At 36.9% G+C, this 26,272-nt stretch overlaps 1 protein-coding gene across 1 annotated transcript in view; it reads left to right on the top strand.

The window, feature by feature from the left end:
• DCC (DCC netrin 1 receptor) overlaps positions 1 to 26,272 on the top strand; it is a 769,602-nt gene that overhangs the window by 66,544 nt on the left and 676,786 nt on the right. The gene's annotated exons all lie outside the window — the stretch shown is intronic.

Raw genomic sequence — 26,272 nt, 5'->3', positions numbered from 1 at the left:
GCCTCTCACAAATAAATAAATAAAATCTTTAAAATAATTAAAATCAAAGTATGTTTTAAGAGAATTGTGAGCAAGCCATAAACTGGCCTGCTGCCCCACACACCTATGAGTGAAAATCACTGTTTCTTCCAAGAATTTTCATACATATCTCAGATAAAAGTTGTACCATGTTCACATTCCTTTAATTTGACATATGGAGGGTGAAAAATGCAAATCGAGAAGCCAAATACTGAAGAAGTTGTGATGAGTTATAATTTGGAAGGTTTACCTTTACAACAAACTAATAATAATAATAATGATGATAAAAATAATATAATAATACTGTTAGAACACATGAATAAGCTGAACCAAAGTTTCAAATAACTCTCCCAACCCCTCTACAAGTTGTCCTTGAATTTTACTTTTTGATTTTAAAGAGAACTTAAATAATAAAATGGTATTGCTCTGTTTTTGGCTTGTGACCGGACTCAAAACATTTACTGAAGATACTATTTTAAGGTACCATTTCAAAAATTTTACCACTAGTTTGTAGATGATTTGTATTCAGTTGTGCAACACAATGGCCAACAGTATTTGCCCCTTCACTTTGGCATGGACCATCTATTTTTCTGCCAGAAGGACTGCAGTGCCATTTGTCTTGTGAAAATTGTGTCAGTATTTCAGGAGCAGTGAGGGCAAAGGGATAGGATTGGACGGTTGTGTGCCTACCCAAGGGAGCACAGGTCCTGGATTTCCCCCAAAGAGAAAATGTAGCTTTTTTCTGCTGCCAGGTGACTCTTACACCAGGATCAACTTCCTGTTTCCCATCTAATAATACATGTCATTCCTATATAAAGCATCCCTATATCCAAACTTAGGCCAGCATCTTGTCTAGGTGATTTCAGCAGGGAGACTGACTGTTCCTTCCTGTCTTAGATATCTGCATTTGCCCGTGGCCTTCCCCATATTTCTAATATGTGGACTAAGAAAAGACAGAAAAGTAAAAAACCAAACCACAAAACAAAATCAGCGTGTTAGCTGTAGAAAATGATTAGCCTTGAGTCTCTAAGAAAAGTGAAAAAACATGCTGAGATGTGTTTCTATGTGAGTCAAAGAATCTTCACAAAATAGATCAGAATTTTAAGTCAAGAAGCGCCAGTTTTGGAAAGTGCCATTCATTGTAGAAATGTGTACAGTTTTATCTTAGGACTAACCATTGTTTGAAATATTTTGGAATCTTACCTTTGGTGATTGGGAAGGGGGCATTCAGAATCTGTTTTATTATTATTATGATTATTATTAATTCTTTTTATGGGACTGTCTTGTCCCTTTGAAGGAATCTTCTTCAAAAATAGTCTATTGCATATATGTTATGATCAGGTTGAGCAATGTGGTTTTTTACTTCTTTTTTTTTAAATGAGGTAATTCTATAATATAATAAATTTAACTGTCTTTTGTGGTTAATCATTTATTCCCATGGCAACATAATAGAGCTAAGCATTCTAGGATGATAGTTTTTGAAAAAGCCAGAATGAGTTTTCATATGTAAGATGCAGCATGGGTTTTAAAAATATCTGTGAGTGTGTGTGTGTGTGTGTGTGTGTGTGTGTGGTGAGTTTAGCTCACCAATCAGGGCCTGGAGGAAGGAATTACTCAGTCTCAGGCTGAGAAGATGTATTGAGTTTATGTAGGTGCTTTAGGTTCATCCAGCTCAAATAACATTTTGTATTTAAATTCCTTCTCCATCAGAGGTTCCTAACTCTTTGGGGTTACTGGAATCCTCTAGCAAGAACTTTTAATAATTACAAAGTCCTGAGCCCCATCTTAGGGTACAGGGGCAGGAAATAGCATTTCAAGTTGTTTCACATGATTTTGAAGTAGCCCATCTAACATTAATTTATGAGTTTGCATTTGGGAAATATATCCTTAGAGAATTTCTAAGCAACTTCCCTAGAGTCTTGTCTAACTAATAACCCAAAGTAGATTTGAATACTTACAGTGACTACAAAATTACTACTTTCCTAAGTCCTCCATATTCTTTTGAATAAGCTTGCCTCCATCAAAGAAACCAATAATAAATGAAAATGCATGTCTCTCTTCATTGGAATAAATTCTATTACTTGGGGCCATGTAGAATAAATCCAATTCTTAATCCATATAGTAGCTCTTCAACTGTTGTAAATCATGGCAGTCATTACCATTTTAGTCATTTCTTATTTAGAAAATATCCCTAGTTCTCTAGGCATTTCTTTATGTGACTTGGTTTAAAATCTTCACATTCTCTTTGCTCTTCTCTGAATTTACCTCTGAGATTTTTCCAGGAAGTGTAGTGAGTGTTTAGACTCAACACAGGTCCCAGTAGGGTTGGCTTCATGGGTGTGTAACCAACCTCTGCAATCCCACAGGACCCCCCACATGTTTTGAAAGGCCCTCTGTTTAGTTTACTGCTCTATGGTCATTGACTTCAAATTTGTAATGGTTTTTGAACAAGAGCCCCGGCATTTCCATTTTGCAGTTGGTCACACAAATTATGCAGTCAATCTGTGTCCTGGCTCTGGTGAGATCGGTTGGACAAGCAAGTCATGGTCCATGTGCTCTATAACTAAAGTCGTCTGAATATATGTCATCTGAGCTTGAGCAGCCACCTTACTCTTCAGTGCATATTTAGTTTACTACCAGATGTGACTCTGAGATCTGTTTCTACTGCATACCTATGTCTCCTTCATGCTGGGTTTTTTAAAATTATTATTGGAAACAAATAGAAGATGCTATATTGATTCTAGTTAAGCATGGTCCTAAAAGATTTGGTCCATGTTTCCATACTACTGAGATCTTACATTTTAATCGTGTCATCCAGCGTTGTTGTCCCTCTTTATTGCATGCCACCAGAAGATACTTGCAATCCAGCCTCATAAAGAGATGGTAATATCATAATAGGGAGCATTTTTTAAAATATGAAGAAAAATAGTTTCAATAATTGTGATCAAATTGCTATTGTTGATTTAAAGGGATAATGTCTCTAATTCCAGTAGCAAGAGCATGATCTTTTCTTCTTGTCTAAAGATACTTTGGTAGTTCTTGTTGTTATCAAGAATTGGGATGTAAAATTAATACAGTCATGATGGAGATTGCTGCTAAAGGAAGACCCTGTTCCTAAAAATGTATTGCATTGACAACTCACCTCAGAATTGTAATTACTTGATGTTAATATTGAATATCTGTGTTTCTGTCTACATTGGCAGTGAAGTTCATTTGGGTTGGCACCTCTCCTGTGACCCAATTCCTTTACCTGATGCCGTAGTATTATGTGAGAGAAGGTATTCTTAAGTGAGGAAGTTATATGAGATTTAGAGATGCACAACCACTTTAAATAAGTTATTTCCAAATTAAACTATTTATTTATTTATTTATTTGAAGTAATCTCTACATCCACTGTGGGGCTCAAACTCACAACACAAGATCAAGAGTTGTGTGCTTTTCTGACTAAGCCAGCCAGGCACCCTGGGTTGAACAATTATTTACTTTTATATTAAGTTCACCATGGAAAGTTTTAAGAAAACTTTTCTAAATATGATGATGTCACTTTTTATCTCAGCCATCTTTATGGTCAGGTGATGAAATATGGATTAGTTTGCTCATCTAATGAATAAAACAATTAGGTTGAATTAAATACTAGAGTGAATAATTATAGTCTGATTAATTAGATTTAAAAATATTTAGAAAATTTATCTATTTCCCAATTTGTTCTGAATAATCATTTACTTAGAAATATAGAAGTGAACACCTCATAAGCCAAGAAACATAATTTTACATTTGGGCTGACTTTTATTTTCTCAAAGAAAGCAATATGCATTAAGGAAGTCTTTTACCCAGTATGTTTTCTGTAGTCTCTCATTGTGCAGTAACAGGTGCAAGAGTGAGTTTACAGTAAGATCGCTGCCCTGGTAGGAACACTTAATTCTATTTTATAGTGTTGGAATAACTTGATAATTGGCTTTACATTTATTATTTTCCCATCATCTCTAAAGTGAGAGGGATATCATGGCCCCTCAGTGAAGTCTCTCTAATCTCCAACATTGCAGACATTTGTAAATTTGTGAAATGCCTCCAGAGAGATGGGGCAGTATAAATGATTTATATTATTGATTAACTCTGCACATGGAAGGCCTAAACTTAGAAATTACAAAAAGACAATTCTTCTATTAAGGTTCCATAGTCTGAAGGAATCACACTACTCATATCTCAAGAAGTACTCGGTAGCAGTTAAAACGAAACTTTAAGAAAAGCATATGGGAATTGTGCTCACATGTGTCTATATCTGTATATCTACACATTGAGTCAGTCATTCATCAAGAAGTATTATGTGTGTAGATTTGCCAGATACTGTTGTAGATGTACAGGGTTACAGCAGGAAGCACCATGGACAAATACCTGCCTTTACGTAAGGTTTACACTCTGGGAAAGTGGGAGAGCAGACAGATCAGTAAGATAGTGAGGTAGAATATACTGTGAGCTAAATAAGATAATGAGATGAAAATATTATTTTCAATTATAGCAAAAACTTAAGCAGCAAATGCATGCGGGGGATCTAGGGAAGGGGATGTCACTTTAAATACTGTGTCCAGAGAATGCCTCATTGCCTACTGAGACAATGACCAAGATCTGCAGGCAGTAGTACATGAGGAAGGCTGCCTGGGGCAGAGCCGACAGAAATGGCAAAGGTCTGGAAGTGGAAGCTCACATGCAGTGTTTGACAAACAGCAAGTAAATCAGCGTTGAAGGAGGTAAGAGCCAGAGGAAGAAAAGAACCAGACACCAAGGGAAGCTGAAACTCATAAAATACATTGGCTAGTTTGAGGACTTCAGCTTTTATTCTGAGTGAGCAATGTTAGGTGACTTGCTACTTAGTAGAATTCCTGTGGCCTTTGGGCTGAGAACAATCTAACCAAAAGCAGAGGCAGCAGACCTGTTAGGAGGCAATCGGATGATACTCCACAGTCGGATCCTATCTTTCTGTAGTTCCAGTGACAGTCAACACCCTACGTTATCTGTATCTTGGTCTTCTAGTATGGAATTTGTTCACTTATTTAGAGCTGTATTATAATTGTTGACTGATACATATTGTTGTGGTTGTTGTTCTAGGTTGAAGTTACATGATTTTGGCTGTTAAAGTACATGTGACCTGAGATGCCTGTTTTCCCTACCTTCATAAACCCAGGACAATCCAGTTCAATCAGACAAGGATTTATTGAGCACCTGTTTTATGACAGGCACCATTCCTGTTTCTTGGGATACATCAGTGAACAAAAGAGGCAAATATCATTGCCTTCACAGAGCTGCATTCAGAAGGGAGAAAACAGAAAAGTAATGGAAAAATAATGAACACAGTAAATAAGTGATCAAACTTATCATGAGTGAAATTGAAACAAAAATTGAAAATATAGACCAAATCAAGCCTTGGTGTTAATCAGATATTCTGGATATTGAGAAAATGATTTTTTTGTTTTTATTAACATATAATGCATTATTTGCCCTGGAGGCACAGGCTTACACATTTCATAGCACTTATAACACATACCCTCCCCAATGTCCATAACCCAGTCACCCTTTCCCTACCCCTCCAACCCCAGCAACCCTCAGTTTGTTTGATGAGATTAAGAGTCTCTTACATTTGGTCTCCATCCTGATGCCATTTTGTTTCATTTTTTCCCTCCCTACCCCCACAGCCCTCGGCCCTGCCTCTCGAATTCCTTATATCAGAGAGATCATGTGATAATTATCTTTCTCTGATTGACTTGTTTCGCTTAGCACGATACCCTCTGTTTCCATCCATGTCATTGCAAATAGCAAGATTTCATTTCTTTTGATGGCTGCATAGTTTTCTATTGTATATATATATATATATATATATATATATATATATATATATATATATATATATATATATATATATATATATATATATATATATATATATATATACCACTTCTTCTTTATCCACTTATCTGTTGATGGACATCTAGGTTCTTCCCATAGTTTGGCTATTGTGGACGTTGCTGCTATAAACATTTAGGTGCATGTGCCCCTTGGGATCACTGCATTTGTATCATTAGGGTAAATATCCAATAGTGTGATTTCTGGATGATACATAGCATTGCGCTATTTTCAACTTTTTGAGGAACCTCCATACTGTTTTCCAGAGTGGCTGTACCAGCTTGCATTCCCACCAACAGTGTAGGAAGGTTCCCCATTCTCCTCATCCTCACCAACATCTGTTAATTCCTGACTTGTTAATTTTAGCTATTCTGACTGGTGTGAGGTGGTATCTCATTGTGGTTTTGATTTGCATTTCCCTGATGCCGAGCTGTATTGAGCACTTCTTCATGTGTCTTTTGGCCTTTTGGATGTCTTCTTTGCCAAAATGTCTGTTTATGTCTTCTGCCCAATTCTTGATTGGATTATTTGTTCTTTGAGTTTTCTGTTTGATAAGTTCTTTATAGATTTTGGATACTAGCCCTTTATCTCATAGTTCATTTGCAAAGATCTCCCATTCTGTCAGTTGTCTTTTGGTTTTGTTGACTGTTTCCTTTGCTGTGCAAAAACTTTTGATCTTGATGAAGTCCCAATTATTCATTTTTGCTTCCCTTGTCTTTGGCGATGTTTCTAAGAAGAAGTTGCTGTGACTCAGGTCAAAGAGGTTCCTGCCTGTGTTCTCCTCAAGGATTTTGATGGATTCCTCTCTCACATTGAGGTCTTTCATCCATTTTGAGTCTATTTTTGTAAGGAAATAGTCCAATTTCATTTTTCTGCATGTGGCTGTCCAATTTTCCCAACACCGTTTATTGAAAAGACTGTCTGTTTCCCATTGGACATTCTTTCCTGCTTTGTCAAAAATTAGTTGACCATAGAGTTGAGGGTCTATTTCTAGGCTGTCTATTCCATTCCATTGACCTATGTGCCTGTTTTTGTGCCAGTACCATACTGTCTGGACGATGACAGCTTTGTAATAGATCTTGAAGTCTGGAATTGTGATGCTACCAACTTTGGTTTCTTTTTCAACATTCTTCTGGCTATTCAGGGTCTTTTCTGGTTCCATATAAATTTTAGGATGATTTGTTCCATTTCTTTGAAAAAAAAATGGATGGTATTTTGATAGGAATTGCATTAAATATATAGATTGCTTTAGGTAGCATAGACATTTTCACAATATTTGTTCTTCCAGTCCACGAGCATGGCATGTTTTTCCATCTTTATGTCTTTCTCCATTTCTTTCATGAGTACTTTATAGTTTTCTGAGTACAGATTCGTTGCCTCTTTGGTTAGGTTTATTCCTAGGTATCTTACAGTTTTGGGTGCAGTTGTAAATGGGATCAACTCCTTAATTTCTCTTTCTTCTGTCTTTCTATTGGTGTATAGAAATGCAACTGATTTCTGTGCATTGATTTTATATCCTGACACTTTACTGAATTCTTGTATGACTTCTAGCAGTTTTGGAGTGGAGTCTTTTGGGTTTTCCACATAAAGTATCATATCATCTTCAAAGAGTGAGAGTTTGACTTCTTCTTTGCTGATTTATTTCTTTCTGTTGTCTGATTGCTGCAGCTAAGACTTGTCATTGCAAATAGCAATGACAGACCTGCCACGTTCCTGACCTTTCTTTGATGTTGGTTGTGATCTCTCCTCTTTCATTCATGATATTATTAATTTGATCCTCTCTCTCTCTCTCTCTCTCTCTCTCTCTTTTGGATAAGTCTGACCAGGGGTCTATCAATCTTATTTGTTCTCTCAGAGAACCAACTCTTAGTTTTGTTGATCTGTTCCACTATTCTTTTGGTTTCCTTTTTATTGGTTTCTGCTCAGATCTCTATTATTTTTAGTCTCCTGCTGGGTTGTGTCTTTCTTTGCTGTTCTTTCTCCAGCTACTTTAGGTGTAGGGTTAGTTTGTGTACTTGACACCTTCTCTTGTTTCTTGAAAAAGGCTTGTATTGCTATATACTTTCCTCTCAGGACTGCTTTTGCTTTGTCTCAAAGATTTTGAACAGTTGTGTTTTCATTTTCATTTGTTTCCATGAATTTTTAAAATTCTTCTTTAATTTCCTGGTTGCCCCATACATTCTTTAGTAGGATGCTCTTTAGCCTCCATGTATTTGCATTCTTTCCACCTTTCCTCTTGTGGTTGAGTTCTAATTTCAAAACATCGTGGTCTAAATATATACAGGGAATGATCCCAGTCTTTTGGTACTGGTTGAGACCTGATTTGTGACCCAGGATGTGATCTATTCTGGAGAATGTTCTATGTGCACTAGAGAAGAATGTGCATTCTGTTGCTTTGGGATGGAATGTTCTGAATATATGTGATGTCCATCTGGTCCATTGTGTTATTTATGGCCTTTATTTCCTTGTTGATCTTTTGCTTGGATGATCTGTCCATTTCAGTGAGGGGGGTGTTTAAGTCCCCTACTATTATTGTATTATTGTCGATGTGTTACTTTGATTTTGTTATTAATTGGTTTATATAATTGGCTGCTCCCATGTTAGGGGCATAGATATTTAAAATGTTTAGATTTTGTTGGTCAGACCCTTTAAGTATGATATGTGTCCTTCCTACTCTCTCATTATAGTCTTTGGCTTAAAATGTAATTTATCTGATAGAAGGATTGCCGCCCCATCTTCCTTCTTAATGTCCATTGGCATGGTAAATTGTTTTCCATCCCCTCACTTTAAATCTAGAGGTGTCTTTGGGTCTAAAATGAGTTTCTTGTAGACAGCATATTGAGGGGTCTTCGTTTTTGCTTTGTTTTGTTTTAATATTTTTTCATACTTTCTGTCTTTTGATTGGGGTGTTTAGCCCATTTACATTCAGGGTGACTATTGAAAAATAGGAATTTAGTGCTATTATATTGCCTATACGGTGAATGTTACTGTATATTGTCTCTGTTCCTTTCTGGTCTGTTACTTTTAGGCTCTCTCTTTGCTTAAAGGACCACTTTCAATATTTTCTGTAAGGTAAGTTTTGTGTTTTCAAATCCTTTTAATTTTTGTTTGTCCTGGAAGCTTTTTATCTCTTCTTCTAATGACAGGTTAGTTGGATACAGTATTCTTGGCTGCATATTTTTCTTGTTCAGTGTTCTGAGTAAATCATGCCAGTCCTTTCCGGTCTGCTAGTTCCCTGTGGATAGGTCTGTTGCCAATCTTTCTACTGTTGTATGTTACAGACTTCTTGTCTGGAGGTGCTTTCAGGATTTTCTCTTTGTCAGTGAGATTTGTAAGTTTTAGTATTAAATGACAGGGTGTGGACCTATTTTTATTGATTTTGAGGGGGATTCTCTGTACCTTTTGGATATTGATGCTTGCTCTCTGCCAAATTAGGGAAATTATTGCTTTAATTTGTCCTAATATACCTTATCTCTCTCTCTTTCTTCTTCTTGGATCCAAATTATTCTGATGTTATCTAATTATCTAATATGGTATCACTTACTCTTGAATTCTCTCCCCATGGTCCAGTAGTTGTTTGTCTTTCTTTTGGTCAGCTTCTTTATTCTCTATAATTTGGTCTTCTATGTCACAAATTCTCTCCTCTTGCTCATTTATCCTAGCAGTTAGAGAGTCCATTTTTTATTGTACCTCATTAATACCTTTTTTAAAAATTTCAACTTGGTTAGATTTTAGTTCTTTTATTTCTCCAGAGATGGATTTTATTTCTCCAGAAAGAGATTCTCTAATATCTTCCATGCTTTTTTTGAGTCCAGCTAGCACCTTGATAATTGTCATTCTGAACTCCAATTTTGACATATTACTAATGTCTATATTAATTAGGTTACTAGCTGTTGGTACTGCCTTTCTTTCTTTCTTTCTTTTTTTTTTGTTTTTTTGGTGAGTTTTTCCACCTTGTCATTTTATCCAGGTAAGAATAGATTAATGAAGAGAACAAAATACTAAGAGGGTGGCAACAACCCCAGAAAAATATACACTATCCAAATCAGAATAGACCCAAAACCAGGGGGTAGAAGGAGAAGAAAGGGGGGAAAAAAAGTGTGTGTGTGTATGTGTGTGTGTGAATATTTTGGTCTCTTTCTTTAAAAGAAATAATATATATATATATATATATATATATATATATATATATATATATAAATTCACACACACACACACACACAAAATTAAGGGTAAACAATGAAAGGATGGATATGACTGTAAAGATGAAAATTTAATAAGATTCTAAAAAAGGAATTGATAAGAGAAGAAGTTGTTTGAAAAAAGAAAAAAGGAGGAAAGAGTGTAATCAGGCTGGAGACTAGAACAAAACTATGTGCTAGATTTAGGATATATTCTGATCTATTAGAAGAAGTTGTATCCCCAAATTTTAAAGAAATAAAAAAAAACTATATGTATACAGGAAATAATATTAAATAAAAAGAAGGTATAAAATATGACTATAGAAATGAAAATTAAAAAAAATTAAAAAGGTATTGATAAGATAAAATAGTTTTCAAATGTTAAACTAGGAAAGAGGAAAAATTTAAAAATATAATAAGAAAAAAATAAACTTAAAAAATTTAACTTTGAAAGACTAAAGGATCATGGGAAAAAAACCATGAATTCTATGTGTTGCTTTCCCCACCTCTGGACTTCCACAGTTCTCATTGATGAGTGAACTTGGTCTCAGCTGGATGGTCTTGCTGATCTTCTAGGGGAGGGGCCTGTTGCCATGATTCTCAAATGTCTTTGCCTGAGGCAGAATTGCGAGTCCCTTGCCAGGGACCGGACTAAGTAATCTGCTTGCATTTGCTCTCAGAGCTTTTTTTCCCTGAATGCTTTCCGTACTGCTTTGGAGAACGGGCATGAAAATAGCAGCCTCCCAATCTCCAGCCCCATAGGAACTGAGATCTTGGAGCCTGCTCCTCAGTGCACCCTCAGAGAAGAACTGTCCATCCCTCCCATCTCCCGGCTCTCAGGCTGCACTCTGAGCTCACCTGGCCTGTGACCTAGCATTTCTATCTCTGGTGCATGGCCCCATTTGGAGTCTCTAAACCAAGCTGACTCCTGCCCTTCATTCCTGCGCTGGTTCTCCTGGAAGAGAGAGGAAGAAGTCTTCCAGGATCTGCTACTTGTGGGGTCCCTGCTCAAAGAACAGTGGTCTGACTGTTCCTCAGATCACGGTTTAAGGTAATCCCAAGCTGAGAGCCCACTGCTTGGCTCCATCTCTGCAGCCAGCTTTGCCACTCTAGTACCTGGGAGCTCTGCCACTCTCAGATACCCCTGGTCTTTCATGTGTCCCCATGGGTCCTGAGAGCACACTGTTCCCGTGAGAGCTTCACCTCTGTTTAGCCTTTGGAGCAACATCCCTCACTAGAGCAGACTTCTAAAAGTTCCAATTTTGTGCTCTGCTGCTTTCCCACTTGTGCAGAGCCAGCCCCTCCTCCCTGCAATCTCTCTTCCTGTCGCTTTGGATTCACTTCTCCACACATCTTACCTTCGGGAAAGTGGTAGATTTTCTGTCCCTAGAATTGGTGCTCTTCTCTTTATCTCCTGTTGAGTTTGTAGGTGTTCAGAATGGTTTGGTAACTATCTAGCTGAACTCTTGGGATCTGATGCTGTCTCTGTCTCCTACTCCTACCCCATCTTGCTCCTGATTTATCCCAAGAATATGAAACTTCAAAGAGGTCAGAAAGTTAGTCCTGGGGAGTTATGGAAGAAGAAGATTTCAGGCAGAGAAAAACAAGTACAGACAGGCAACAGACAAGCAAAATCTCCAAGGCAGAAACAAGATTGTCAGGTTCAAAGTAGAGCAAGCCAATCGGCATGTCTAGAGCAGAAGGAGCAGTGGAGAATTGGCAGAGTATAAGCTATGAGCAGATGTGAACGCGAGGTCACAGAGTTGCTCTTGTAGAGACTTTGGATTTTGCTTTGCATAAAATGGAATGCTAAGAGAGAAAGAAGTATGGTCTGACCTGAGCATATCATTCTGGCTTATTGTGCTATACTAGGATACAGGAGGGCAGTCATGAAAGCAGAGAAGCCAGGTAAAACTTTGTTTTAACAGTACAGGTTAGAGCTGATGAAGGCTCAGATGAGGATGGTAACAGGAGAGGTGGTGAGAAGTTATTATATTCTGGTTATATTTTGAAGATAGATCCAACAGGATTTGCTCAAGTACTGGATATGGGGTCTGAGACAAAGGTAAGAGAACAGTAACAGTTTTGGGCCTGAGAGATTAGAAGGGTAGGGTTGCTATCACCAATGATGTGGAAGATTCTAGCAATAGCATTAGGGAAAATATCAGTCATCTTTCTTGGACAGGATACTCTTGGACATCTAGGTGGAGATGTTTATATGCAGTTAGTATATAAGTCTGGAGTAGGAATGAGGGTTTGTACTGAAGATACACATGAGAGAGTCATCACCTTAGAGTTAACTATGAGCCATGAGACAGCATAAGGTCTCCAAATGAGTGTCTGAAAATAGAACAAAGGAGAAGACCAATGACTGAGCCCTGCAAATTTTTCTAAATGTTTTGGGAAAGAAAAGAAAGAAAGAAACAGTGGTGGGGGAGGGAGGGAGGAAGGGAAAGAGAGAGAGAATGAGGGCAAGGAAGGAAGGCAGGAAGGAAGGGAGGAAGGAAGGGGGAGAAACTGCAAATTGTACTTGATAACTTCTGGGATATCAGTCAAGATCTACTATTTAAATAGGTTAAACTCATTCCAGATTGATACTGTCTTTTACCCTTATAACATGAACTTTTTGAATGGATTCAAAGTATACTTAAAAAAAAAATAATGTCACTTTACATGATCACTCCAGTTCCTGGGTGGTGACCATATGGAATGCAGTATTACAGAAAATATGGGGGATGGACATGGGTTTCATGGAGGAAGGAACCCAGTGATGGTACAGTGATGTCTGCCAAGGGAGCAAAACAGCACAAGGATGGCATGAATGCCATGAGGTGACTCACCTTGGTCTGTGCAAATCACATAAATGAGAACTTTTATTTGAGGGCTCTAACTTTTGGTGTCAAACTTTCCTTAGGATTACAAACACTGCTTCCCAAGAAATATGCATTTACCTGTGTGCTCTCAGACAAAAATACAGAATGTTTTTGTTTACCCCAGATTTTTACATACATTTTACTCAGACTTTAGGAAATCATCTATGGACTTTGGTTCTGGAACATATTCTCTACCAAGTCAAAGAGACTTATTAGATTAACAAATTTTCTTTCAAAATTCTATCAGTTTCTTTATTAATTAATTTGAAGTTTGGTACACTCTGTTCTATTTAGCATGAGTAGCAAATAGAAATGAAACACAGTTATTCCACTATTATCATTGTTATAATCACTTCATGGACAAACTTGCCAAGAAAAATTAAAAGTTATTTGCAACTTCATTGCCTTTTTATTGGCCATTGACTTTGTAAACAGAAACTAGCTCAGGCCAAGTGGCTCATGTTTCATACAGTTTCCTGGGTTTAGTGTGCTTATAAAGTCTTTCATTACCAATGTAGTAAGCGGGACTAACTGAATTGCTCCCCTGAAAGACAGATGGTAATTCTAAACATTACTAAACAGAGCTATATTTCTTTCCTCAAATTTTAAATTTATACATTAGTGATTTGAAACTACTCTCAGATTAGCTGAATCCATAGCCTTCTGCCACAGCAAAAAGAGAATAAATAGCCTCTTGTTTAATAGTGATATGATTTTGCCATCAAAAATTAGGCAAGGGATGAGACACATGGAACATTCTGGAATCTAATTACTGCCAGAAAGTGTGCCTTAGTTTTAATTAAACTAAAATGAAACTCGTTGTTGTGTGGCTTTCACATCTACCTAATCTACATTAATTACCTCCATATAACAAGTCCATCTCTCTGGGTACTCAGGACCCATTTTCAAAACAAATCTTCCTAGTTATTACACTGATATGCCATGGTCTTCAAACTCAAGGATCCATTGGGGGGCCAGTGAGGCTCTTTTAGAGCCTTAGGGGATGATTCGTAGCCAGCTGTTTTGAAATTCCAAATCAAAACATTTCTGCCACACTTTATATAGGGTTCTAAACTCAAATCCTCCTAGAGTAAGGTAACTGTGAGGTTTGTCATGAATGTTGAGCACACAATTTGCCCAACACCATTCAAGATATTATACACTAAGGAGATCAGGCAAGTGAGATCACCAAGCTTCAGCCTGGAAGTTCCAGATTCTATATGTTTAAGTAGATACAAAGCAACTTCTGAAGAAAACAGGCATCTCACTTATAGTTTACAACTGTGAGGAGGGCGGGGATTCGCACAGGTGGGGTTACACGGGCTTTGCAGTCTTCATGGTGGGGGCTTAACCTCCATGTCCTATTCTCTTTATAGCTTATATTATAATTAACTTTTAGCACAGCAGGGTTTGAACTCTAGAGCCCTTCTCAGGAAGTGAGGTTTTATCTTATTTCATTTTTTATTTGGTTAGGGATTCCCAAGTGACTTGTATTTACCAAAAACAAGTAATTTTTGCTTTTTAAAATACTTTATCCCAGGAATTAGAAGAGTCCATGGTTAATATAATACTTTGTGAAATATGTACACACAGATACACACATATATATCACATTTACAGTATGTATATATGTGTATGTTTATGTTTATATATAAATATACAGATACACATACACATAACACATGTACATGTATCTCACATATATAGTAGTTATCTGTGGAGGTATATGTTTATATACAAATACAAAGATTTATGTGCATATCACACATGCACACATATATTGGACGTTCCTTTCATGTGACTGCCCATTGTTAAAACATTTTGTCCTTTGTAGATTCTGTGAAGCTGAAATCCTTTGCATTGTGTTTCCTAAATTTCTTTTTTAAATATATTTTTCCATGTGGAAACAGCCCTTTTAAGCATATTGACAATTGATTCACTGATACAGTTGACTAAATTCAGGTTCTTTAACATTCTTTAGATATTTTATAATTAATAAAGTTGGAATAGTGGGTTATTTAATACAATATCATGTATGGCCAACGAAGAACTGACTGGCTGCTTTGATAAATCCTGAAAGAAGCACAATTCATAGTGCAGTCCTTTTGTTTCCAAAACAGAAGAATAACTCAATTTTAAAGCACCACAGAGGACGCCATACTATTTCAAAGTGATTTACCTTCTCAGTTTTCTCTGCTTTCCAAACTTGTTTTCTTTTCATTTCAAAATGTGGATTTTTAATGAGGGAAAACGTTGCTGGTAGACATTAGTTACAATCATGAGTTATAATAAACTACTTCTGATTTCACAGCATTGGAAATGTATAAGGTGATATCCTGTGACTGAATAATTTTGGGAGGCAGATTTTGTTTTGATTTTGGTTATGGTATCATAAGATCTTTTCCAAGTCTGTAATTTTGACCCTGAAACTAAAATTATGGCTTTGTCAGTTTGTTCAGGCTGCTATAACAAAATATCGCAGACTGGGAAACTTATAAGCAGCAGAAATGTATTCCTCAGGGTTCAGGAGGCTCGAGTCCGACATCCAGGCACTGCCTGATTCAGTCTGGCAAGGGTCTGCATCCTGTCTTTCTGCCATGTCCTCAGGTGGAAAAGGAGGCAAGAGAGCTCTCTGAGATCCATTTTGTAAGGGCACTTACTCCATTCATGTGTGTTCTACCCTCATGACCTAATAGCCTCCCAGAGGCCGGTTCTCCTAATACCATTACAATGAGGGGTAGCATTTCAACATATGAATTTTGGAGGGACATAAACTTTCAATCCAATATTGGCTTCAAAGAAAAAAAGAATTGAGCACCTGGGTGGCTCAGCCATTAGGCATCTGCCTTTGGCTTGGGTTATGATCCCAGGGTTCTGGGATCGAGTCCTGCATGGGGTTCCCTGCTCCACGGGAAGCCTGCTTCTCCTTCTCCCACTCCCCTTGCTTGTGTTCCCTCTCTCAGTGTATCTCTCTATGCCAAAATAAAATATTAAAAAAAGAAAATCTTCACTTTAACATATAGAAATATTTTCAAAGTAAATTTATTCAAAAATTAACCATTGCCCTTGGGTGTATGTGTATGCATAATATAATAAGTTCTGAAAGAAACTCAATTTATCTTACAACATTTATATATATATTTACATATAATATAGCATATATTACATATATTATATATTTACATTATTATATGTGTATATATATTTATATATATACTTAAAATTAAATGAATTCAAAACTGATTTTTTAAATGGCTTTTCTGTCAAAGTCATCTTTAGTGACTCTAGTTAAACATCTTTATATTATTATTCTTATTAAAAAATTTATTTTTGTCTTGGTATAGAATTTAACAGTTTTTCAAAGAGGATTTGGATAGAAACCGTGGGAAAGAATAAAATAAAATTTTCATGTCTTTGTTTTGGACATTGCTTACCAGCTGTTTTTGGATAAGCACTCTCCATCTGTTGTATCTATAAATTACATGATTTTTAGGAAATTTGAAGTTTTGAAGGGATACTGTATTTGAGGGGATACTGTATTTGAAGGGATGCTTCATTTTCATATGAGGTTTTAGGAGATACTGTATTTTTATATAGATACTATATTTTATATATTGTATTTTTACATGTTTTATATTTTTGTATTTTATGTATTCTGGTCCATCAAGAATAGTTTTGCTTTTATATTTTTGTTGAAGAAATAATTTTAAAATATGGTTCTTCTTCTTAGAAAATGAGATGTACTGATTATATTTGAATCCCTTTCTGATTATCAATGAATTTGTAGAGTTATTCAAGATAATACTGGCACAGGGACACCTGGGTGGCTCAGTTGGTTAAGCGGCTGCCTTCAGCTCAGGTCATGATCCCAGTGTCCTGGGATCGAGTCCCGCATCGGGCTCCTTGCTTGGCAGGGAGCGTGCTTCTCCCTCTGCCTCTGCCTGCCTCTCTGTCTGCCTGTGCTCACTCGCTCTCTCTCCCTCTCTCTCTACAACAAATAAATAAATAAAATCTTTAAAATAAAATAATACTGGCACGTATTAGAAAGGAATAAAAAGTCCTGTGATTGTACACAATGTCCATGATTATGTTGGCTGTATCTTTCCCATAGATGATTCCAAAGAAAAAGAGGATCTATTCATTTTGTCCTAAGAAATTAATTATTATTATCTTACCAACTGTTTGATTTAGTCCTCAAATACAATAATTGAACAAACATTTATTAAATTCCTACTGTGAAGCAGATCTTATTCTGAACACAAGAATGAAACATAAAACATTGTCCTTAACCTAAAGAATCTTAACATTTTGAGAGTTGATCATATGGAAACATTAATAACCAATAATAATTCAAAGCAACATATCTTACAAATGACAGATAAGCCAGAAAAACAGTTAAATTATGTAAGAGTTCAGAAAAATGGAAAAGTGAACTAAAATCAGAATGTAGGACTTGAGTTCAAATTTGAAGAGAATCCAGAAGGTAGGTCAAATTTGGGGAAATGCAAGGAATGGGTTAAGAGGGTTCTATGCAAGGAAATAACTGCAGTAAAGGTGTGAATGAACTTTTTATGTCTAACAGAAAGTGACAGAATTATCTTGGCTAGATCAAAGAACATGTGGAAAAGTCACAGGAAAAAAAAAATGTAGATACTGGCTCTGTAGTATGAGGCCACATTTTGAGGTTAAACTTCAGAAGAACTTGGAAGTCCCCTTAGCCATATTCTGGTTCCTACAAAGCCCTTTTTATTTACTATGAGAAAATAGACAAATCAATGACCTATCCAATAATATATGAAAGACAATAATAAATGCCCTTGTTTTTAATTGATGTGAAAGTTGTCTCTGTTGAATAAAGCAATGATGTGAGCACACATGTGTCCATGTATGCTCAAGCACATGTATTTGAAAGTGATGGTTGGAGTCGTCATTTATCACAATAAAAGTTGCAGCTACCCAGCCAATTAGGGACGAGGAGAACAAAGACTAGGTAAGGTGTGCTTTTTCTCATTTTGCTCCTGAGACATCCTCCTCTCCTGTGCTAATCAACAGTGACATGTTAAGTCATCCTGAGTGACAATCACAGACCTTTCATTAGAGGAAATGATTGCGCAGTTCGGCAGATTGATGAGCTGATTGGTGTTTCCCCAGAAACTGAGGTCCTCCCCACCAGCCTCCTTTTGACAACATTGCTGAATATTATCAAATATGTATTTAAGCCAATTCAGGGAAAGTGTCTTCACTTGGCAAACAGGTTATGATTGCTTAGAAATTGATGCCAAGAGCAGAATCTAACATATCTCTCCGAATTGTGATAATACTCATCATTCTGAGAATGATGCTCGTTTTTTGGAGTGGTTTCCACTCGCAGTTTGTGCAACAGCATGTGTAGTGTTGAGGGTCAGTTTCCACATTTTGTTAATACATGGAAAGTTGGAAAGTGCAGTCGGTGGACAAAGCACTTTGCTGACTGCCTGGCTAATTAAAAGTGAAATACCAGACTACAGCTTCATTTCAGACCTTGTACTTCCAGTTGTAGGTACCTTTATTTATACCTTTAATTAAAATATGGTTTGCTTTTTTTTTTCTTTTCTATTACCAATTAGTTGACTCTAGCCCTGGAAAAGAGGTTCTCAAACTTGAGCCCCCATTAGAATCACCTGCAGGCCATGTTCAAACACAGAGCACTGGGGTCTATACCTAGGGTGTCTCATTTAATAGGTCTGGGCTGGACCCTGATTTATTTGCAGTTCTAAAAAGTTCCCAGATAATGCTGATGTTGATGGTGATGCTGCTGGTCTGGGGACCAAGAACCAGTGCCTTAAAAAGAAAGGCTATAAAAGACATCTTGCCTGAAGGAGTGACTTTTTGGTGATTGCATTCTGTTGTCCAGATATTCAGCTCTGAGTGTTCCCTTGGAATCTTTCCCAGCTTCCAGTCCTACATGATTCTGACATCTTTCTGGGCATTTCGCTCTTGTACCTGAATAAAGGCTTTATTTCCTGCTTTGCTTTGACTTTCCAGCCATGCCTCATGGTCTCTCTCCATAGGGCAAAGAGGCAATTCTATAACTAGAAAAAGTCTGCCGATAGTGTTTTCTTAGATTGGCTTTCTGATTTGCTATTATTCCGGCACTGATACAATTACAGTGTGCTTAAATTCTCAGTGGCACCAATATTTGTAGAACCATTCTAAATGTAACTTTGGTCAAACTAATCAGTTCAATCTGTCTTTTTGATGGATGATTCTGCTGTCAAAACACAGATATATTCATTGTCCTCAAAAAACTTAGATATGAATTATGCTGATTAGTCATGATCAGATTGATTCTCAGGATCTTTCTAATCTAAAATGGCCATGCGTGGTCTTAAAGAAAACAACTAAAAACCTGGCTTAGAGCCAGTCTAGCATTTGAAGGCTAAAAGGTAAAATATCATCCTCATTCAAGCTATGTACCTTATCTATATATGTATTCAAAAATATTTTCTTTCGTTCCTTCTACGTGCTATAACACTGCAGTGACCTGAAGAACAAGGTAGGCCCTCTTACAACTCATATTCTCAGGAGGAGAAATACAATGTACAAGGAAATAGGTTAAGAAATCCGATCACTGCAGAGAGCTTAGATGCTACAAAGTAACTAGAAGAGGATAATATGATACAGGAACTGGGGTTGTAGAGTATGTTAGGTAGAAAGATCTGTGCCTGTCTTTCTGAGGAGGTGGACTTTGGGCTGAGACCTGAATGATACAAAGCAGTCATCCATCTGTATCTCTGTGTATTAATGGTAAAGGTAATGGTGAGGTTTGGAGTGATGGTAAAGGACGAACTTTAGGAAGGTGTTATCAGAAAGTTGCAAATGCTTCGAGTCTGAAAAAGCTGAGGTCTTTTTGCTAAGTAAGAGTGTTTGATGTTCTTTAAAGTACACTAAAGAAACATGGGGAGGTGGCAGTGTCTGCTTTATATTAAAAAAAATTACTCTGATATAGAAGAATGCATTGTATGAGATTAATACTAGACAAGTTAAGAGATGAGTCATCAGGCCTTTGTTTTAGACATTGACCTTGAACTTGCAGGTGAAACCTCTTTAACTAAAAGGTTACTATGTTATGTCTACCCAAAGGTCTCAGATTGACCATACCAGGAATTTGGCTTTTGCCCTATATAAAACATTGTATAAAACAATGTAAAAAAAAAAATCTAAAGACCATTCTGGTTGAGAAATGAATTGTCATTTGCTGAGAAATGGCAGTGAACTGGAGGGTTTCAGTGGATCTAGTGAGAAATGGTTAGATTCAATACCTATTCTGAAAGTGAATCTGAAAAAACTGGTTAAAAATGGATTTTGGGGGTAGAGCAAATGCTATTTGTGCTCTGTCCAGATACTCTTTGAGAGCTAGTGAATCACGCTCTAGCTTCTGGGAGTTTGGGCTACCAAGAGGTTACATTGCCTCTCTGTTGATTAACAGTGACTGGGTGATTCCTAGTTCCATGCAAGATCCCATTTTTGCTTTTCCCCAACCTCCTTTCATCTTCTCTCATTCTCTTTCTTCCTACGGCAGTGGTTTTCCAAATATGGTCTTTCATAAAGTAGCATCAACACCATCTGGTAACATGTTAGAACTATAACCTCTCAGATTCCACCTGAGACCTACTTGGAAATTCTGGAGATGGAGTCTAGTATTATTCTAACAAGCCAGGAAGGTGACTCAGATGCATTCTCAAGTTGAGAACCACTACAATAAAGCAGTCCCCCAATAAATCACTTGAACAGGAATTTCCTTTCATGTTCCATTACTGGGAAATGCAACCAAATACAAAGAATGAAGGAAAAATGAGAAATGAGAATGAGTCATACGTTTGTGGCTTGAGCACCTAGCTGAACTATAGTTTGCTTAGCTGAGATGAGAAAAACTTATAGGGGAGCACGATTGGAGAAATCAAACATTCTACTTTGTAGTTGGTTAATATTGAGGTACTTATGAGGCATCCAAGTGGCAACACCAGGAAGGTAATCAATATATAAGTCCAGAATTCATGTGTAAAGTCAGGACTGGGATCTTAAATTTTAGAGCCTTCATTATATGAATATATGGACCTATGAATAGATCCTAGACAGATAAAAAAAATAAAGTAGAAAGAACCTCTAATGTTTGCATGCATTGAAAACTATATACACTAGGTCTGTGTGTTCTTTGTCCAAGATTGTGTAAAATAATCACATTCCAAAACACTGTATATAGAATAGAACAAAAACTAAATGTATTAAGAATATGGCTATCTGTAATGTGTATGTACAAAAGATTAACAGTTTTTACTAATTACTAATTAATTCAAAGTTAATTTGGCTTTAAGGATATATAAATATTTTTTTCATCTGCTAGGTGGAGAGGGCTTCTTATGGAAGATCATACAAATGCACGTGCACACACCCCCCACATGTGATGCCAGAAAAGCAGAGCTTGGTGAGATATCATGAAAGAAATTCTCATCCATGCATCCACATGTGAAATGTGAGGCAGAGAAATACACAAAGATTGAAGCTGGATGATATCTTGGAAATGGCAGTTTTTGCACAAACATATATAAGGATGAAACTATTTCAACGATCATAAGGAAAGTGCTTCATTATGAAGAATTTTTATATTTTTATATAGTCACATTATTAAAAATTAAATTTAAGTGTGCCCATTAACTCTGTGAATGCCTTAAATACTGTTGCTTCCTTTCTAACATCATTTCTAATTTTCCCTTTAGTCATGAGTTCAATAAGAGAAAGTAAATCTCATGACTAAAAAAAAATCATACATCATTTCCAGGATTTTTCATTACTCAAAAAGCCTATTAAAATACCACCCACATTGCACACATGCTACTCTCAATTGTGTCAATTACTTATGATGCAAAATTTAACCCAGTTTTCAGAAGCAGATTGTTGGAACAGATTTTCAGTATTTTTCTACTATATAGGGACTAGCACAGGTGAGGCAGAACAGGAAACATGCAAGGATCATTCAGACTAACTCATCTTCCAGGAGTGATTTTTCTGTAGGCAACTTGAATTCTTTTTAGAGTAACATTAGCATGGGGCACCTGGGTGGCTCAGTTGGTTAAACCATTGCCTTTGGCTTGGGTCATGATCCCAGAGTCCCGGGATCAAGTCCTGTATCAGGCTCTGAGCTGCCTGGGGAGTCTGCTTCTCTCTCTGACCTTCTCCTCTCTCGTGTTCTCTCTCACTCTATCAAATAAATAAATTTTTTAAAAAAGTTTAAAAATTTTAAAAAAGAATAATATTAGCATAATATAACATGGTACTTACAAGCATGGTTTCTGAAGTCAGATGTAATAATTTACATCCACCATCCATCAACTATATGACTCTGGACAAGGAAATTGATATCTCTCTGCTCCATTGTCTTGCCTAATAAGTGACAATCTCATTGGGTTATTGTGAGGAATAAACAGTATAAGAGTTGTAAGGCACTTAGTACGTTTCTTAAAACGTAAGAGGTTCTCACCCTTAACTTTATACCCATTGCCCATAGTCTCTCAGCTACAGGAATGCCCAGACAAATGTATCATTAGTTGAGCAGATGTCTGTCTACTAAGAACATAAACTTCTGTTAAGACTTTGTATGTTCCTAATTGATGTGGAATAATATAGTCTATTTTTTTAAGTGAAGGAAATTTTATTGTATTGTTTCTAACAAGCATTCAAGCTATGTACCCCTTCATTTTTTAAATCATTTTATAATTAGAATAATCTTATATCTGCTTCTACTGAAATGGTAGAAAGAAGCGAGTCAAGAAACTACATTTTCCTACATTTTCCTACTACATAGAACTGGAAATCATCATCTACCCAAGAATGACATTCTGATTCTGTTGTTTGTTTGTTTGTTTGTTTATTTTTAATTTTTTATAAACATATATTTTTATCCCCAGGGGTACAGGTCTGTGAATCACCAGGTTTACACACTTCACAGCACTCCCCAAAGCACATACCCTCCCCAATGTCCATAACCCCACACCCCCTTCTCCCAACACCCCTCCCCCCGTTCTCAGCAACCCTCAGTTTGTTTTGTGAGGTTAAGAGTCACTTATGGTTTGTCTCCCTCCCAATCTTCTTTCATTTATTCTTCTCGTACCCACTTAAGCCCCCATGTTGCATCACCACTTCCTCATATCAGGGAGATCATATGATAGTTGTCTTTCTCCGCTTGACTTATTTTGCTAAGCATGATACGCTCTAGTTCCATCCATGTTGTCGCAAATGGCAAGATTTCATTTCTTTTGATGGCTGCATAGTATTCCATTGTGTATATATACCACATCTTCTTGATCCATTCATCTGTTGATGGACATCTAGGTTCTTTCCATAGTTTGGCTATTGTGGACATGCTGCTATAAACATTCGAGTACACGTGCCCCTTTTGATCACTACGTTTGTATCTTTAGGGTAAATACCCAATAGTGCAATTGCTGGGTCATAGGGCAGTTCTATTTTCAAGATTTTGAGGAACCTCCATGCTGTTTTCCAGAGAGGTTGCACCAGCTTGCATTCCCACCAACAGTGTAGGAGGGTTCCCCTTTCTCTGCATCCTCGCCAGCATCTGTCATTTCCTGACTTGTTTATTTTAGCCATTCTGACTGGTGTGAGGTGATATCTCATTGTGGTTTTGATTTGTATTTCCCTGATGCCGAGTGATATGGAGCACTTTTTCATGTGTCTGTTGGCCATCTGGATGTCTTCTTTGCAGAAATGTCTGTTCATGTCCTCTGCCCATTTCTTGATTGGATTATTTGTTCCTTGGGTGTTGAGTTTGCTAAGTTCTTTATAGATTCTGGACACTAGTCCTTTATCTGATACATTGTTTGCAAATATCTTCTCCCATTCTGTCAGTTGTCTTTTGGTTTGGTTAACTGTTTCCTTTGCTGTGCAAAAGCTTTTGATCTTGATAAAATCCCAATAGTTCATTTTTGCCCTTGCTTCCCTTGCCTTTGGCGATGTTCCTAGGAAAATATTGCTGCGACTGAGGTCAAAGAGGTTGCTGCCTGTGTTCTCCTCAAGGATTTTGATGGATTCCTTTCTCACATTGAGGTCCTTCATGCATTTTGAGTCAATTTTCGTGTGTGGTGTAAGGAAATGGTCCAATTTCATTTTTCTGCATGTGGCTGTCCAATTTTCCCAACACCAGTTATTGAAGAGGCTATCTTTTTTCCATTGGACATTCTTTCCTGCTTTGTTGAAGATTAGTTGACCATAGAGTTGAGGGTCTATTTCTGGGCTTTCTATTCTGTTCCAGTGATCTATGTGTCTGTTTCTGTGCCAGTACCATGCTGTCTTGATGATGACAGATTTATAATAGAGCTTGAAGTCCGGAATTGTGATGCCACCAACTTTGGCTTTCTTTTTCAATATTCCTGTGGCTAATCAAGGTCTTTTCTGGTTCCATATAAATTTCAGGATTATTTATTCCATTTTTTTTTTAAAAAGATGGATGGTACTTTGATAGGAATTGCATTAAATGTGTAGATTCCTTTAGGTAGCATAGACATTTTCACAGTATTTGTTCTTCCAATCCAGGAGCATGGAACATTTTTCCATTTCTTTGTGTCTTCCTCAATTTCTTTCATGAGTACTTTATAATGTTCAAGTATAGATTCTTTGCCTCTTTGGTTAGGATTATTCCTATGTATCTAATGGTTTTGGGTGCAATTGTAAATGGGATTGACTCCTTAATTTCTCTTTCTTCTGTCTTGCTGGTGGTGTAGAAAAATACAACTGATTTCTGTGCATTGATTTTATATCCTGACACTTTACTGAATTCCTGTATAAGTTCTAGCAGTTTTGGAGTGGAGTTTTTGGGGTTTTCCACATATAGTATCATATCATCTGCAAAGAGTGATAGTTTGACTTCTTCTTTGCCGATTTGGATGCCTTTAATTTCCTTTTGTTGTCTGATTGCTGAGGCTAGGACCTCTAGTACGATGTTGAATAGCAGTGGTGATAATGGACATCCCTGCCGTGTTCCTGACCTTAGCGGAAAAGCTTTCAGTTTTTCCATTGAGAATGATATTTGCGGTGGGTTTTTCATAGATGGCTTTGATGATATTGAGGTATGTGCCCTCTATCCCTACACTTTGAAGAGTTTTGATCAGGAAGGGATGCTGTACTTTGTCAAATGCTTTTTCAGCATCTATTGAGAGTATCATATGGTTCTTGTTCTTTCTTTTATTGATGTGTTGTATCGCATTGACTGATTTGCGGATGTTGAACCAACCTTGCAGCCCTGGAATAAATCCCACTTGGTCGTGGTGAATAATCCTTTTAATGTACTGTTGAATCCTATTGGCTAGTATTTTATTGAGTATTTTCACATCTGTGTTCATCAAGGATATCGGTCTATAGCTCTCTTTTTTGATGGGATCCTTGTCTGGTTTTGGGATCAAGGTGATGCTGGCCTCATAAAATGAGTTTGGAAGTTTTCCTTCCATTTCTATTTTTTGGAACAGTTTTAGGAGAATAGGAATTAGTTCTTCTTTAAATGTTTGGTAGAATTCCCCCGGGAAGCCGTCTGGCCCTGGGCTTTTGTTTGTTTGGAGATTTTTAATGACTGTTTCAATCTCCTTACTGGTTATGGGTCTGTTCAGGCTTTCTATTTCTTCCTGGTTCAGTTGTGGTAGTTTATATGTTTCTAGGAATGCATCCATTTCTTGCAGATTGTCAAATTTATTGGCGTAGAGTTGCTCATAGTATGTTCTTATAATAGTTTGTATTTCTTTGGTGTTAGTTGTGATCTCTCCTCTTTCATTCATGATTTTATTTATTTGGGTCCTTTCTCTTTTCTTTTTGATAAGTCTGGCCAGGGGTTTATCAATTTTATTTATTCTTTCAAAGAACCAGCTCCTAGTTTCGTTGATTTGTTCTATTGTTTTTTTGGTTTCTATTTCATTGATTTCTGCTCTGATCTTTATGATTTCTCTTCTCCTGCTGGGTTTAGGGTTTCTTTCTTGTTCTTTCTCCAGTTCCTTTAGGTGTAGGGTTAGATTGTGTACCTGAGATCTTTCTTGTTTCTTGAGAAAGGCCTGTACGCTATATATTTTCCTCTCAGGACTGCCTTTTTGTGTCCCACAGATTTTTGAACCGTTGTGTTTTCATTATTATTTGTTTCCATGATTTTTTTTCAATTCTTCTTTAATTTCCTCGTTGACCCATTCATTCTTTACTAGGATGCTGTTTAGTCTCCATGTATTTGGGTTCTTTCCAAACTTCCTCGTGTGGTTGAGTTCTAGCTTTAGAGCA

The sequence above is a fragment of the Mustela lutreola genome, chromosome 11 (genome assembly GCF_030435805.1).
Source record: "Mustela lutreola isolate mMusLut2 chromosome 11, mMusLut2.pri, whole genome shotgun sequence".
Taxonomy (NCBI): domain Eukaryota; kingdom Metazoa; phylum Chordata; class Mammalia; order Carnivora; family Mustelidae; genus Mustela; species Mustela lutreola.
The sequence above is the reverse complement of the archived record's forward strand: the minus strand, read 5'-3'. Positions and strand labels throughout refer to the sequence as shown.